Below are 16249 nucleotides of genomic sequence, written 5' to 3'. Positions count from 1 at the left end.
GGCAGAGACTTGCAATGGAACGAGAGAGAAAATCCCAGAAGCAGCCAGGGGCGTATTAGCCGCGAGGCAAACAAGGCATTTGCCTTGGGCGGCATTTTCCAGGGGGCGGCAAAAAACGCCGCCCCCAAATGCCCAGGGCAAATGCCTTGTTAGCCTTGCGGCTAACTGACAAGCCCTCTGGGCGGGCGATCTGCTGGGCGGCGCTGGCGGGCGGCTGGCGAGGGAGCACTTCCTCTGAGCTGTCTGCTCAGCTCCCTCACGCACCGCAGAGTGAGGCTGGGAGCCGGAATATGACGTCATATTCCGGCTCCCAGCCTCACTCTGCAGCGCGCGAGGGAGCTGAGCAGACAGCTCAGAGGAAGTGCTCCCTCGCCAGCTGCCCGCCAGAGCCGCCCAGCAGCCACTGGACCACCAGGGAGAGAGGGAACCCCCCCCAGCATTCCCAAAGGTAAGGAGGCTGGGGGGGTTTAAATAAAAAAAATAAAAAAGTGAGTGTGTGTGTGTGTGTTAGTGTGTGTATGTCTGTTAGTGTGTGTCTGTTATTGTGTGTGTATGTCTGTTAGTGTGTGTCTGTTATTGTGTGTGTGTATTTCTGTTAGTGTGTGTGTGTGTATGTCTGTTAGTGTATGTCTGTTAGTGGATGTCTGTTAGTGTGTGTATGTATGTTAGTGTGTGTCTGTTAGTGTGTGTGTGTGCATGTCTGTTAGTGTGTGTGTGTGCATGTCTGTTAGTGTGTGTATGTCTGTTAGTGTGTGTCTGTTATTGTGTGTGTGTGTGTGTCTGTTAGTGTGTGTCTGCTATTGTGTGTGCGTGTATGTCTGTTAGTGTGTGTGTATGTCTGTTAGTGTGTGTGTGTATGTCTGTTATTGTGTCTGTGTATGTCTGTTAGTGTGTATGTCTGTTAGTGTGTGTTTCTGTTAGCTAGTGTATGCATATCTGTCAGTGAATGTGTGTGTGTGTGTGTATTTAGAAGGCGGGGCGGGGGAAGGGTTGGGTGGGGGTGGCGCGGGCAGCCTAGGGCAGCACAAAACCAGGATACACCACTGGAAGCAGCAGTGTTCCCCTTCTGACTGGTCCTGACCACATTTGGTGTGGTAAACCTGCATAATCTCCCCCTGTACACAGCAGGGCACCCTGATTTTGGGTTGCACAGTTTAGAGACTGTTCTTACTGATTAGAGACTGTACTTACTGAACAGATAACCCTGCGTCAGTTGTTGCTGATATAACCATGTTCCCAGCGGGACCCCACATCCACACTCTTGATGCCCAGCTGGGTGGAGGCACTCTCGTAAGTGGATACCCCATCTCCCAATTGGCGGAGACCCAGGATCAGCCTACCGAGCACAATGAGGTAACCGTGGTGAGGGACCCTGGGGTATAAGGGGGGGCATAAGGAGGAAGATCCTGTTACACATATATAAGTAAGTCATTGCACTCCCCATTTAAAGTGTAATAATTTTTATCTGGACATCTATTAAGACTCAGACTTAAATTGGTTTTACAATATCCCTGAATTGTTAGATTAAAATGAACTAATTGAGTGTTCCAATTCCTTGAATGTCTAAAGATTTCCTTCATTGCTTGACAAAAGCTCAAGATTCCTTATTTATAGAGAAGGGACATCATTAGGCATGTCCCCCTAAATATGTATAATCTCATTGTAATCATTTCAATGTCAGTCCCAAGTCATTATCTCTGCGTCACAAGGTTTATATTTTATTTTTTTACAATCTAAACTTTTTTTTATTCAGGAAAAAGCTGAATACTTTAAAAAAGTGTCACCCTTAAATTGTTAAATTAAATATTATACAGCATGTCTATAGTCATTCTTCTCCATCATTCTATATAACATATGATTACATGAAAACCAGGTGGGTAAAAGAAACAGAGATGCCAAGGGAAGTGAGGTTGAATGTGATTAAAACTTGTTGCTGACACTATCAACACGGGTTCAAGTTAAAAGAGTCCATACAATTTCATGTGTGCAAGAATCCATGGTTCTCACCCATGGCACCATAAATTGAAATGATGATCCCTCGTGCCACTAAACAGCAATTGGACGACTAATTCTCCTTCAGATTTGATTTCCTTAAATATAATGAGTTTATTGTGTGTATGTGGAGCATTAGGGGGAAGATAAATAGCAGTATGTTATTGAAAAACTGTATGTGTTGAAAAAGTGTAAGTCAGGGCCGGTGCAAGGATTTTTGCCGCCCTAGGCAAAAGTAAAGTTTGCCCCCACCCCCATGTGACATCACAATGCCCATCCATATGATCTGCCATGTTAACTAACGCCAGTGCTGCAGTGCCGCCATGTTTACATTAATAGGCCTGCAGGGACAGGCTATAGACACCAGAACCACTACATTAAGCTGAAGTGGTTCTGGGGACTATAGTGTTTCTTTAACAATCAGTTTTCCTGGCACTGCAGGATTCCTCTCCCTCCCACCCCCCAATCCCCAGTTGCTGAAGGGGTGAAAACCCCTTCAGTGACTTACCTGAGGCAGCGACATGTCCCACGTCGCTGCCTGCTCCTCCCCCGCCGCTCCACCTTCTGCCTACGTCGGCCGGTGGGCGAGACTGATCCCGCCCACCGGCCGAGGAGACCTAATGCGCATGCGCGGCAATGCCGCGCATGCGCATTAGCACACCCCATAGGAAAGCATTGAAAGCGATTTTCAATGCTTTCCTATGGGGAATTGAGCGACGCTGGAGGTCCTCACACAGTGCTATAGAGCAGGAAGTTGTGCAGGAAAACCTGGAAAACCTGTGCTATAGAGCAGGAAGTTCCCTCTAGTGGTTGTCTAATAGACAGCCACTAGGGGAGGACTTAACCCTGCAAGGTAATTATTGCAGTTTAAAAAAAAAAACTGCAATAATTACACTTGCAGGGTTAAGGGTAGTGGGACTTGGCACCCAGACCACGCCAATGGGCAGAAGTGGTCTGGGTGCCTACAGTGTCCCTTTAATGTGAGGTAAATTAGAGATTAGTGCCACGAATAATATACTAGATTGGCTACTTACAACCAGATGAGGATGATGATGGGCTCTAGCTGCAGTCTGGCTCCACTGGTCTGTGTAGAACAGGCTCTCTGGAGGCTGTTTGTAACTGTGGTCACAAAAATCAATGTTCTGGGAGACCGGGAAGCAGCTCCATTTTTTGGGGGGCCCTTTACACAGCTCAAGGTCTGGGTCCCAGGGTCCACCTTCATGTTTCACCAATGAGTTTGTTCACAGGGGGTGCAATGTGTAGGGGATGTCCTGATATGTGTGTAAGGAATGCATTGTGTGAATCTGTGTTTGTATGTGTAAGGGCTGCAAGGTATGTTTCTGTGTATGTACGGGATGCAGTGTGTGCGTCTGTAAGGGGTGCATTGAGTGTGTGTAAGGAATGCATTGTGTGTTTCTGTGTGTGCAAGGGATGCATTGTGTGTAAGGGTTGCATTGCTTGTGTGTGTGTGTCTGTTTGTGTAATGCATGGTGTGTTTTTCTGTGTGTAAGGGGTGCATTGTGTGTGTGTGTGTGTGTGATGGGTGTCAATCTCTCCCCCCTCCTTTGTCACTCTCTTCTCCCCCCTTGTCCCTCTCTTCCCCCCCTCTCTTGTCCCTCTCTTCCCCCCTCTTGTCACTCTCTTCTCCCCTGCTTGTCCCTCTCTTCTCCCCCGTTGTCACTCTCTTCTCCCCTGTTGTCACTCTCTTCTCCCCTCCCCACTCTCATTCTCCCTCTCTGTCAATTTCTTCCTCCCCTCCCTGTCAATTTATTTCCCCCGGGCAATTTATTCCCCCCCTTTCAATTTATCCCCCCACCCTCCCTGTCAATTTATCCCCCCACCCTCCCTGTCAATTTATTCCCCCATCCCTTTTAATGTATCCCCCCTTCCCTTTCAATTTATCCCCCCTTTCAATTCCCCTCCCTTCCCTTTCAATTTATCCCCCTTTCAATTTATCCCCCTCCCTTTCAATTTATCTCCCCCCTTTCAATTTATCTCCCCCCACTTTCAATTTATCTCCCCCTTTTAATTTATCCCCCCTCACTTTCAATTTATCTCCCCCCTTTCAATTTATCTCCCCCTTTCAATTTATCTCCCTCCCTTTCAATTTATCTCCCCCCCTCCCTTTCAATTTATCCCCCCCCTTTCAATTTATCTCCCCTCCCTTTCAATTTATCTCCCCCCCTTTCAATTTATCCCCCCCCCTCCCTTTCAATGTATCTCCCCCCCTTTCTATTTATCCCCCCCCCCCACCTGTGTTGTAGCGTGGCCGAGCTCTGTATGATCCGCGGGTACAGGGAACTTTTGTTTCCTGTACCCGGCCGGACTAAAATGAAGTGCACACTCAGTGTGCATTTCCTGTTAGTCCGGCCGGGTACAGGAGACAGATGCTCCCTGTACCGGCGGACCATACAGTGAGGGAGTGACAGGAGGGAGCACTGAGCGCTTCCCTCCTGTTTGTCCCTCTCCTCATGCTGCGCCCGGGTGGTGCGCCCTCATGGACGCACCAGCTGGGCAAAGCTGCAGCCGTCTGAGGCTCTCTACAGAGCACTCGGGCGGCTGCAGCATGAGGGGGGCGGCTGCCTAGTCCACCTTACAGGTAGCGCCGGCCCTGGAGTAAGTACTCTAGGCAATACTAAGCTCTCTAAACATTTCAAACTCAAGTGGATCATCACATCACCCTAGGTGGTTCAATGCAATGCCAGTTCCATTTGTCATGTCCTCCTGCACTGCCAACACTATTCCTCAATCCATGTCATGTCCACCTTTACTGCCACTCTCATGCCTCCCATCTCATTCTATTTGCCAACAATGCTCTTCCTTTTTTTTTATAAATATCAACATGTAGTCCTCTTTCCTATTATTTGCACATCATACCACTACTAACCACCTATCTCTTATCAATTTCCTATTTAATGCCATATATTTAATTCCCTTCCAGGCTATGTCATCCTCCAAGCCATAGTATTATGTTCCTGCCACCCTTCCCATGTATTCCATGAATCCTGCATAGCCACTCACTTTTTGTCCCTGCCCCCCAGTGCATCTCTTACATATATTGTGTGCTGTCTGCTGCTCATCTCAACCTCACCATCCATATTACTAACCACTCATACACATACAAGATCCCTGTCAACAAATCTCAGTAAAGAATGCACCCGTAATCATGGTTGATTATATCTCTTACTTGTTCTCTGTTAAATGTATGTGTATTTTAATATTACTTTTTAATATTATATTGTACCCTGTTGTAACAATGCAATGTTTATGGCACCGTACATACTTGAAAACGAGAGAAATCTTAATGTATCCTTACTGTTAAAATATTTTATATGTAAATAATTACATATTTAGGGCCGGATTTCCTATTAGGCAGAGTAGTCATTATATATAATTTTATTATTTATTTATTTATTTACTAATTTATTTGTTTCTTTATTTATTTTACTGGACTTTTTTTTTTCACTTTGTGTGTGCAATGAAAGAATGGTAAATGACTTCTTATCGCAGTTGGTTTGTAAAGATAGTACTACTACCTAGAGACCCTAAGATTACCTACTTAGCTTAATCTCCAGTGCTTTTCCATTATTTTGGGCAAGGATAATGTATACTTAGATAATTATTTTTTTCAGATGTTAATATGCACAAAAAAAAAAAGTCCTATTCATAAACAAATATAGTTGCAAAACAAATATTTTCATCTTACTAGGTAATGAATGAATCACAATTTGGGAAACCTGCATCTAATTGTGACAATGTCATAAAACTATTTCTTTTATATAGGAAATGTGTTGAGTTATAGTACTCATAAACTGGGGGAAATGGTACTGATAAAATAAAAACGATGTGCTTTGGGACACAAAAGTAAATAATATTCTCTAATAAGTACATTTATTTTCATTATTCTGCTAACAAAGCATACAGTGCACATTTGGAGTATCCAGAGCATCCCACAATGCTTCTTAATATCCATCCCGGCCGTGTCAAGCCAATTTAAACTTTAGATAAACCAATGTATTTTTTTATTTTACTTTGAACAATTCCTTGTACACCATTTTACATATAAAATATATATATTTTTTAAATGGTAGCTCAATATATTTACTGCTACCTCGTACACATTGTACTCTGTCTATAGGCACTAAATATGACAGATAGTAAAACTGATGTACAGATCGACCAGATGTTGTCTTCATCTTTCTCCATCTGTCTCACTGCCAATCAGGTCTCCATCTAATTATTTTCATTAGGCAAAGTCAACAAACTTTACTAGAAGTATTATTATATGTCTTAACTTAAAAGAAGATGTTTTGCAGTAACTACCGCTTGACATTACATAATTCTGCAGTAGCTGCAGCATCTAAATTAGTCTCAGGAGAAGTATAACAACTGTATGCGGTTAAGTGAAGAAAAACATTCATGTGATAAATGAAGTATGCAACCAGTGCCAAATCCAAAGTTTGCCAAGTGACTACACTTTTCCGCTAGAATAAAAAGATGTATTACATTAGAAATAATAAAGTTTCACTATTTGCATAATTGCTGGGAAGGTGCAGAATTAGCAGAAATCAATCCATTCATAATCTCAACATTTCATGTCACTCTCACTCCTCTGTCTATTGCTTTTTTAACAATATGGGAATATGAAACGTCTCCTGTGAATATGATTTTTATTACAAATATAAATTGCTTAGTGAACTAAGTATCTTATAATGTATTACACTTCTAGTAGTTTGTTTCACAGAAAAAATTATAATTTATTTAATCCATAAATAGCTATAGATTTAGTACTCAGTGCAATTTAGTGCCTAAATTGTTTGAATACTAAAGGATCAACAACATTGTCAATGGTTTTCACTAGCCCCTCCTGTTGGTCAAATAGTTGTCTGTACTGTTACACCTACAGAAAATGTATCTGCATGCATGAGCTATATTTTCATTAAATGTTATTTAGCATCAAATTTCCCGAATTAAATTTTTTTTATGCCGCTATTGTGGCAAGGCAAGCCAGTTATATGTATTATCTGCGCATCAATAAAAAAGAATGAAAAAAAAAAGAATAAAAAAAAAAAAGGGACTTTTGATAATAATTTTCTCTGTCTACACTACATTGTATACAATATGTTTGTGTGTATACATAGTCATTTACATATTGTTTTATAAGCATTACAAATTATTTAATATTTTTGGATAAATGTTTCAAATGATTTATTCAACATATTAAAATATCAAAAGTTACATCATTTATTGAAAACAAAACATCAATGTATCAAAGAAATATCAAAATATTAAAAATATATATATATATTTCAGAATATTAAACACTTTTAACAGTTTATACAAAATATTACATCATTTGGAAAAAGTATCTAACAATATGAAAATCTAGGCCTTAATGAACAAATAATCGAGTTATAATACTTAACAATTGTTAAAAAAATGAAATGACCCATACCAAGTGTTGTTAAATAGATTACTGAGACAATATAACTTTATGCAAGATTCTTCACTTAAGAGATTAGAATATTTGATAAACTTTAATACCTATTTGCTGTCCCAGACACAATGCTTATCAAGATCACTCCATACTTGTGTTTGTTTCAATTGACTAAAGCAGATCTTCAAAATGTCATACTGCTGATGTTTCCACCTCTTGCTGGAATAGTACTTGTTATAGACATATCACAGTACTCAAACTTATCTTGAGACTACCTGATAATCATCCTTGTCTAACATACAGCAGTGCTTAACATGTTGCAGGTCTGTAGAACATTATGTCATGTTTACTGTGTTTACTGTGTCTAAGAATCAATGTCTTTATACTCAACCTTTCATGCTGTCCTCCATGTCGCATTCACGTCTACCTTTCTTCAATTTGAAAAAAGATGATTGATGTGGCTATTGGAAAGGTACCAGTGAATCCATTTCTACCATTAGCAGATTTATTTATTTATAAAATATTTTACCAGGATGGATACTGTGACGGAACGCTGGCACTCTGCCAATCGATGCTCCTAGCACTCGCCGAGGACTCCAAGCACTCCAACCAACACCATCAGCACTGCAGACCCCACTTCCAGCGATGTAGCTGCGCCGGGGTCTCATCGTCTCCACCCACCCTGGACCCAAGGCCAAGATCCAGCTTCCAGTGGGTGAACCTCTCTTTCCCCAGAGAGCGTAGCAGGAACAGCTGAGGATGACGTGACGTGAGAACGCCACGTCCAAGGGGGGACGGAGTCCGTGGAGCGAGAGGTAACGGGAAAAAGCTTGAAGCCGTCTTGGAGCCGGTGGGTGCTGAGGTGGATGAGCGGTGAGCAGCGATTAAATGTAGCAGTGACTGCATAAAAGACCGAGACAGCTACCGGAGATCCACCAGAGAGCTACTTAGATTCCAGGCACGAAGACCGGCAAGCATACTGACAAACGCCAGCCGCCTGTCCAGCATTAAGACAACCGTTTAGGGAACGGAAGTAGCAAACACTCAGCAAACAATCTGTAATAATCAGTACATATTCAGTATAAGGGCTCCTACAGAGCACCGCATTTGTGGAACAACCTCCCGCACAAATTAAAATCTTCCCTAAGCTTAAAGTCCTTTAAGAGATCCTTCTCTACATACCTCAAAACAGAATGTACCTGTCATGGTTGATTATATATTTCCTACCTGTTCTATGTTAAATGTTGTATATATTGTATATTTTGTATTTTATTGTACACTAACTGTAACAATGCAATGATTTGTGGACCCAGGACATACTTGGAAACGAGAGTAATCTCAATGTATCTTTCCTGGTAAAATATTTTATAAATAAATAAATGTGTCCATTTCAGTACTTTTTGCACTTTTGCTCCTGCTTTGTTACATTTGATACATTGATTAATGGTACTAAAACTGAAAACTGAAATTGAAACACTGAATATTGAAAAAATTGTAACACTGCATAACATATATATTGTAACAGTCCATATTCAATAATGAACTGAGATATTAGAGTGTTCACAGGAGATATTGGAGTGATTTGATATAAGCATTAAAAATAAGAGTTAAAATCACAGTACCACAGTACCAGAGTTAATATTATAATATAACAAGAATTTTATTGTTATTGGTGTCAATATTGCTATAAAAGTGCATTTGATAACTGTAGCTGATAGCTGAATTGCATAATAATTGCTATTGGCTGCTAACAGCCTCTATACCAATGATTAACGGAAGGAAGGTCTTTTTTTGAAGGGGGAAAAGAAAAGAAAAGTGGGTACATAGTGACTATTGGCTTCTTCCCGGTTTTTTTTTCTTTGGAAGGAGGTATATAGTTTTGCTTATTTTGCCTATTTTGCAGACTTCACATAGTAATCCTTGCAGCAGTAATTATTATTAATTGCGGTTTCATGCTATTGATTAACGACTAATAATTCCTAATAATTCCTGATGTGACTCAAGTTTATTATTTTTTTTCAAGATATCTAGCTTAGAGATCTTCTGAAGATTATCTAAATTATAAGGAACATTTATTAGACCTGCAAAACGGGGAATTGGGTAATATTCAACAGGGTCTGAAATGTATAGCTTGAAGAAACCAAAGTTAAGAGCCCTGAGCTACCCCTTAAGTATAGCCAGAGCTATAAGGACTTAAAGTACCAAACTATATTATCTAAACATCAAGTTCTATGACTTTAGTATTGTAAAGGCCTGGGGAAGACTGCAAACCTAGACCTATTTGAGAGGTAATGGAACCCAAAAAAAAAAAAACGTCAGACAGCGACAACTGCTGTAGGTCTTAAATCTGCCATACCAAATTCATCGCCACAAAGATTATGTACAGATGAAATAGGCCAGGAACATGACCACATTGAGAAAGGGGCATTTCCAGTTTATGAACCTTTGAGTTCACCAGTAAGCCCTACAATGTCAGAGGGCTCAACAGAAGGCTCAGATCTTAGAACAATCCTGGCACAACTACCCTCTAAAGCGGATTTGATGGATATGTTTATAAAAAAATGGAAAATAGCTTTGGTGAAAAATTAAAAGCTGTTACCTCAGAAATACATCACTTAGGAGATATGGTTTGTGCATTGGAAGATAATCAAGAAATAAACGAAAATCAGTGGACTGAATGTTGGAAATTCCAAAGATCGCATATTGAAGCTATCTTGTCCTTACAAAGGAAATTAGACGATATAGATAATCGGGGAAGATGAAATAATCTACGGATAAGAGGGGTCCCTGAAACCATGCAGGATGAACAAGAAGACCCTACAAATATTCTTATTCGTATTTTCAATCAGATTATAGGAAGATCTTTGGACTCTAAGATTAAGCTTGATAGAGCACATAGAGTAGGAAGACCAAGAAATCCACCACAAGAAAATCCTCGAGATTTAATCTGCTGCATCCACGACTTTTTATTAAAAGAAGAGATAGTACAGAAAGCCCGACTGATGAAGGAAATTAAATTTGATGAGTATTCTATTGCAATTTTCCAAGAGCTTTCTCCTTCAACCTTAATGGCATTTAAGGCTTTGAGACCAATCACTCTTCTACTAGGACAGAAACAAATAAAATATCGGTGGAACTATCCATTTGCTCTAATGGTTTTTCAGCACTCCAAAACATATATGATAAAGACACCAGCAGACATTCCAGATTTTTTACAAGCTCTGGGGCTCCCTCATATAGAGATCGAAGACTGGACAGGCCTTTCAGGCATCCCTCCACTACAAGAGATACAAAAACCTAAATGGCAAAGCAAAACAAAATATAAAAGAATTGCTGAGGCCATTAGGGAATGAATGCCTTAACAACATTAGAAGGCTTTGTGAAGCATGTTAGCACGAGATGACGTATTAGGGAAATTTAGAATATTTATGGAGGTCTCCTGAAAACTTAGCCTATAATTTTGTCCCCACCTACCTTTCCCTCCCTCTCCCCTCCCCCTTAGGAAGATGCCAAAATGTCTCGTGGACACAAATGGGTCTCCCACGGGGGTGGCATCTTATCCTATTTTGGATATAGTACTTATATTAAGACTATATTTTCAGTTCTTGTTTCCCTTTTTTTTTCCCTCTGCATAAATATGGGAGAAGTGGTAAGTGGCTCGAGTTCAGTAGCCGAAGAAATTGAATTTCTCTACTGTTTCTATGGTACAGATTAGTTGTATGTCTTTGAATGTTAATGGCCTGAATTCCCCAAGGAAACGCTCTATCTTAGTACAGGAGTTAGAAAGGCAAAAAAAAGATATTGTATTTATATTTATAAGAAACTCATTATAAAAACACTTTTCAGCCTAGACTTAATACGAATAAATTAAACCAGACTTTCTATAGCAACTTTTTGAAAGGCAAGTCTAGAGGAGTGGCAATTCTCTTAAACTCTGAATTGAATTTTGCCCAGTCAAATAGTAAAATGGATCGAGGAGGTAGATATATCTTCTTAAAAGGGAAGCTCAATGACCAAATGATCACGCTTGCAAATATATATGTGCCTAATGCTAGCCAAGCATCTTTCTTGAAAACATGTCTAAGGAAACTGGAAGATTTCAAGGAAGGAGTTTTGATAATTGGTGGGGATTTTAATATGGTGTTAGACTATGCAGTGGATAGTTCTGCAAATACGAGAGAAACACAAAAGAGTCAGAGGTCGTTAGTCCTAAAAATTTTGCACTCCTACCAATTGATTGATTGTTGGCGTTTTTTCCATCAGTGTGAAAGGGATTACACTTTTTATTCATCAGCTGCAGATAGTTATTCTAGGATAGACATGTTTTTTGTAAATCATGGATATCTACATTTGGTAATGGGAGTAAAAATAGGAAATATTACGTGGTCTGACCACGCCCCCATTTTCTTGGATATTGAACTGCAAGGTGATGGGAAGGGTGTGACGAAACCAACCTCGCCACTGAGAACTGGAGAAGCCTGGTTGCCCGCTTGCTGCCTTTGGACTATGGCCCTGGGAGATTGGGCCCTTTACAAACAGTATTCGGCCCTAACAGAGTGCATGTCACTCATTCTGGCCCTTTAAATACAGTGGGGTCCTTTGGTACTTGCCCTGTGTGAGCAGTGATACCCCCCAGATAGCTATGCCATGGAGCCTTTATATATAATGAAAGACTATGGGAAAGACTTTGGCTCCATGGCAATTAAACTGTATTTGTGTGGTCTGCGTGCCATTCACCTAATAATGTGCACGCAGACCTGAGCTGTCTGGGGATATGTTAAATGTCTGTGTTTAATGTATAAAATGTGACTTTATGTATTTTAAAGAGTTTTATGTTGTTTTGCAACCATGTGGTTAATGGAGTCTGCCTCTAGTCCTGGATAATTAGATTTCTTCTCCAATTATCTCCAGGGCAGAAGGGAGGAAGCCAGGATGCATTGTGGGGATGTTTTACTTTTACTGTTTGAGCCAGGGGGAATAAAAGATACTTTTACTAACTTTTGAACCCCTGGTCTGATTCATGCCATTTTTTAATATGTTATTCCCCTGAATGGATTGATTGTGGATATGTATTTTTATGTGAATGTGATGTATGGTTTGAAAGTTATGAAAGTTGTGTAAAAGTATATTTTGAACTGTACACATAATGGGATTAAGTGTCACACTAAGGGGAGGGGATGTGTGGGAGGTAACATCTATGTTATTGGTTATTTTATGCCTCCCCCTGGGTGTGGCCTGTATGTGTACTCATGTAATAAAAACCAGGCTGGGTGCCCAGCACCTCAGACCACTGTTTGACCTTCAACACGGAGCCTTGTCTCGTTCTTGGGGGGATTCACTGTATGCTGTTGGAGATTTGACTGCTAGGAGTGTAAGCTGATGTCTGCTTTTCCTATTCATCTGCTAGCAGCTATTTGTGAGGTTCCAGCTGGAGTGCTACCTTATTCACCTATATCCAGTTCGTGAGTTCTGATGTTCTGCAGTAGCTGTGCCTTTCTGAGAAAAGGGGATTATCGCCTAAACGGAATTTAACCCCTCATATGCTGAAACGGTCCGTTACAATTGGTGGCAAGCGGCGGGATCGTTCCTACAGCCAGAAGGACAGCTACAGAACACCATTTCTTTGGATTTACAATTTGAGGGCAACGCATGTCTGAGTACAGCGACCCTGACAGCACCAGGATGGAACCAGCAGTGGAGTACAATAAGGGTGACATGGATGACCGGGATGCAATAAGGAAAGGCATCTGGTACCAGGCCCTGGATAATGTACAATACCAGCGGGGTGAGAGTCTCCCCAGTGAAGAGCAGCGGTTGCAGAAGCAAGTGGCCCTGCGGATGCCCTTCCTGGGAGAGCAGCCCCTGGAGGAATGGGTGAAGGAACTAGAGCACCGGGTATGGCAGGAGCTATGGCTGGAGGATGCCTACCAGGCGCTCTGGTGGTATATGGCACAGTATATACCCTGGACAGCCGAACATGACAAGCCAGAGGGAGAGGAGTTTGATGGTCCTGGCTTGTTATGGGAGTCCTTTGCAGAGCCTGGCTTCGGGAGCCCTGCGCAAACCAGACTGCAGGACATTTTCTATGAGAGGGAGGCTAGGCATGAGTGGGATGACCCCCATGAGGTAGAGCAAGACCTGGCTCACCTAGCAGCCCTGGAGTGGGAACTGGAGCAAAACTACCAAGATCTCTTCCGCTTCATTGGGAAGGCTCAGCAGGACAGTAAGGTGACAGACCCAGATCCAGACCCCTTCCGCTGGGAAGATATTGTAGAGATTTACTGGGAAGAACCCCAGGTGGCCAGTGGAGACGGGACCAAGGTCTCTCCACCGGTCCTGCAGGGAATTGAGAGCCCAGTCTCCATTCCCCAGCGGCAGTGTGAATTGCAGGGAGTTGGGAGCCCAGTCTCCATTCCCCAGCGGCAGGCTGAGTTACAGGGGGCAGAGGTAGTTGGTCCTACCCCCCAGCAGCAGCGTGATTTATTGGGAATTGGGAGCCCAGTCTCCATTCCCCAGCGGCAGTGTAAAGTGCAGGGAGAGGAGAGCAGTGTCCTCCCTCCCCAGCGGCAGGCTGAGTTACAGGGGGCAGAGGTAGTTGGTCCTACCCCCCAACAGCAGCGTGATGTTTTGGGAATAGAGAGCCCAGTCTCCTTTCCCAAAAGGCAGAATGTCCAGCAGGGAATAGAGAGCCCAGTCTCCTTTCCCCAGCAGCAGGACACTGTATTGGGAGGAGAGACAGTCGGTCTCCCTCCACAGATGATGGAAGTATGTATGGGAGAGGAGCTTGCTACCACCTCTCCCCAGCGGCGGATCATTGATGTGCAGGGAATAGAGAGCCCAGTCTCCTTTCCCCAGCGGCAGGACACTGTATTGGGAGGAGAGACAGTCGGTCTCCCTCCACAAAGGTGGAAAGTATGTATGGAAGAGGAGCTTGCTACCACCTCTCCCCAGCGGCGGATCCGTAATGTGCAGGGAATAGAGAGCCCAGTCTCCTTTCCCCAGTGGCAGAGTGTTCTAGTGGGAGAGGAGCCTGTTACCCCCTCTCCCCAGCGGCAGCTTAATATACCAGGGGGAGACTGTAAACCCCCCACCGGTGCAGATGGGACCGTGGTCTCTGCACTCACCACACAGGGGGTAGGGACGGTCGGTCCTACCCCCCCACGACAGAGCTGTGTATCCAAGGGGGAGACAACCGGTCTCCCCACTCAGCAGCAGAGCTATGCAACTAAGGGGGAGACAGTCCGTCTCCAGCAACCAGGCTCCAACCAGACTACTCCGGTGGTAGTGCTGGCACCAGGACAGAGTACCGCTGGTCTCTGCCCACTCAGCAACCCACCAAGGCAGCCTACCAGTCCCCTACACAGCCGTGGTGAGGCACCTGGACATGGACAAACTTCTCCTCTACCCAGGTGTAGTAACCATTTATTGTGGGTGGGCTGTACTGATTTTTCTGCTTTGTGGGTGGGTTGCTGGACTAACAAGGGCACTGACCGGCAGGAGGTCAGGTACCCTGTTAGTCTTTTTGGAAAGGGGGAGAGATGTGACGAAACCAACCTCGCCACTGAGAACTGGAGAAGCCTGGTTGCCCGCTTGCTGCCTTTGGACTATGGCCCTGGGAGATTGGGCCCTTTACAAACAGTATTCGGCCCTAACAGAGTGCATGTCACTCATTCTGGCCCTTTAAATACAGTGGGGTCCTTTGGTACTTGCCCTGTGTGAGCAGTGATACCCCCCAGATAGCTATACCATGGAGCCTATTCATATAATGAAAGACTATGGGAAAGACTTTGGCTCCATGGCAATTAAACTGTATTTGTGTGGTCTGCGTGCCATTCACCTAATAATGTGCACGCAGACCTGAGCTGTCTGGGGATATGTTAAATGTCTGTGTTTAATGTATAAAATGTGACTTTATGTATTTTAAAGAGTTTTATGTTGTTTTGCAACCATGTGGTTAATGGAGTCTGCCTCTAGTCCTGGATAATTAGATTTCTTCTCCAATTATCTCCAGGGCAGAAGGGAGGAAGCCAGGATGCATTGTGGGGATGTTTTACTTTTACTGTTTGAGCCAGGGGGAATAAAAGATACTTTTACTAACTTTTGAACCCCTGGTCTGATTCATGCCATTTTTTAATATGTTGTTCCCCTGAATGGATTGATTGTGGATATGTATTTTTATGTGAATGTGATGTATGGTTTGAAAGTTATGAAAGTTGTGTAAAAGTATATTTTGAACTGTACACATAATGGGATTAAGTGTCACACTAAGGGGAGGGGATGTGTGGGAGGTAACATCTATGTTATTGGTTATTTTATGCCTCCCCCTGGGTGTGGCCTGTATGTGTACTCATGTAATAAAAACCAGGCTGGGTGCCCAGCACCTCAGACCACTGCTTGACCTTCAACACGGAGCCTTGTCTCGTTCTTGGGGGGATTCACTGTATGCTGTTGGAGATTTGACTGCTAGGAGTGTAAGCTGATGTCTGCTTTTCCTATTCATCTGCTAGCAGCTATTTGTGAGGTTCCAGCTGGAGTGCTACCTTATTCACCTATATCCAGTTCGTGAGTTCTGATGTTCTGCAGTAGCTGTGCCTTTCTGAGAAAAGGGGATTATCGCCTAAACGGAATTTAACCCCTCATATGCTGAAACGGTCCGTTACAAAGGGTAATAACATATGGAGATTAAATGAGTCTCTTCTTGATGACCCAAGGGTCTCCAAGGACTTATCAGAAAAGCTTTTTCAATATTTTTTAGATAATTGTACAGACGATATTAATGAATCATGGATATGGGAAGCGCATAAGAGTGTGATCCGGGGG

The sequence above is a fragment of the Pelobates fuscus genome, chromosome 4 (assembly GCF_036172605.1).
Source record: "Pelobates fuscus isolate aPelFus1 chromosome 4, aPelFus1.pri, whole genome shotgun sequence".
NCBI lineage: Eukaryota > Metazoa > Chordata > Amphibia > Anura > Pelobatidae > Pelobates > Pelobates fuscus.
The sequence above is the reverse complement of the archived record's forward strand: the minus strand, read 5'-3'. Positions refer to the sequence as shown.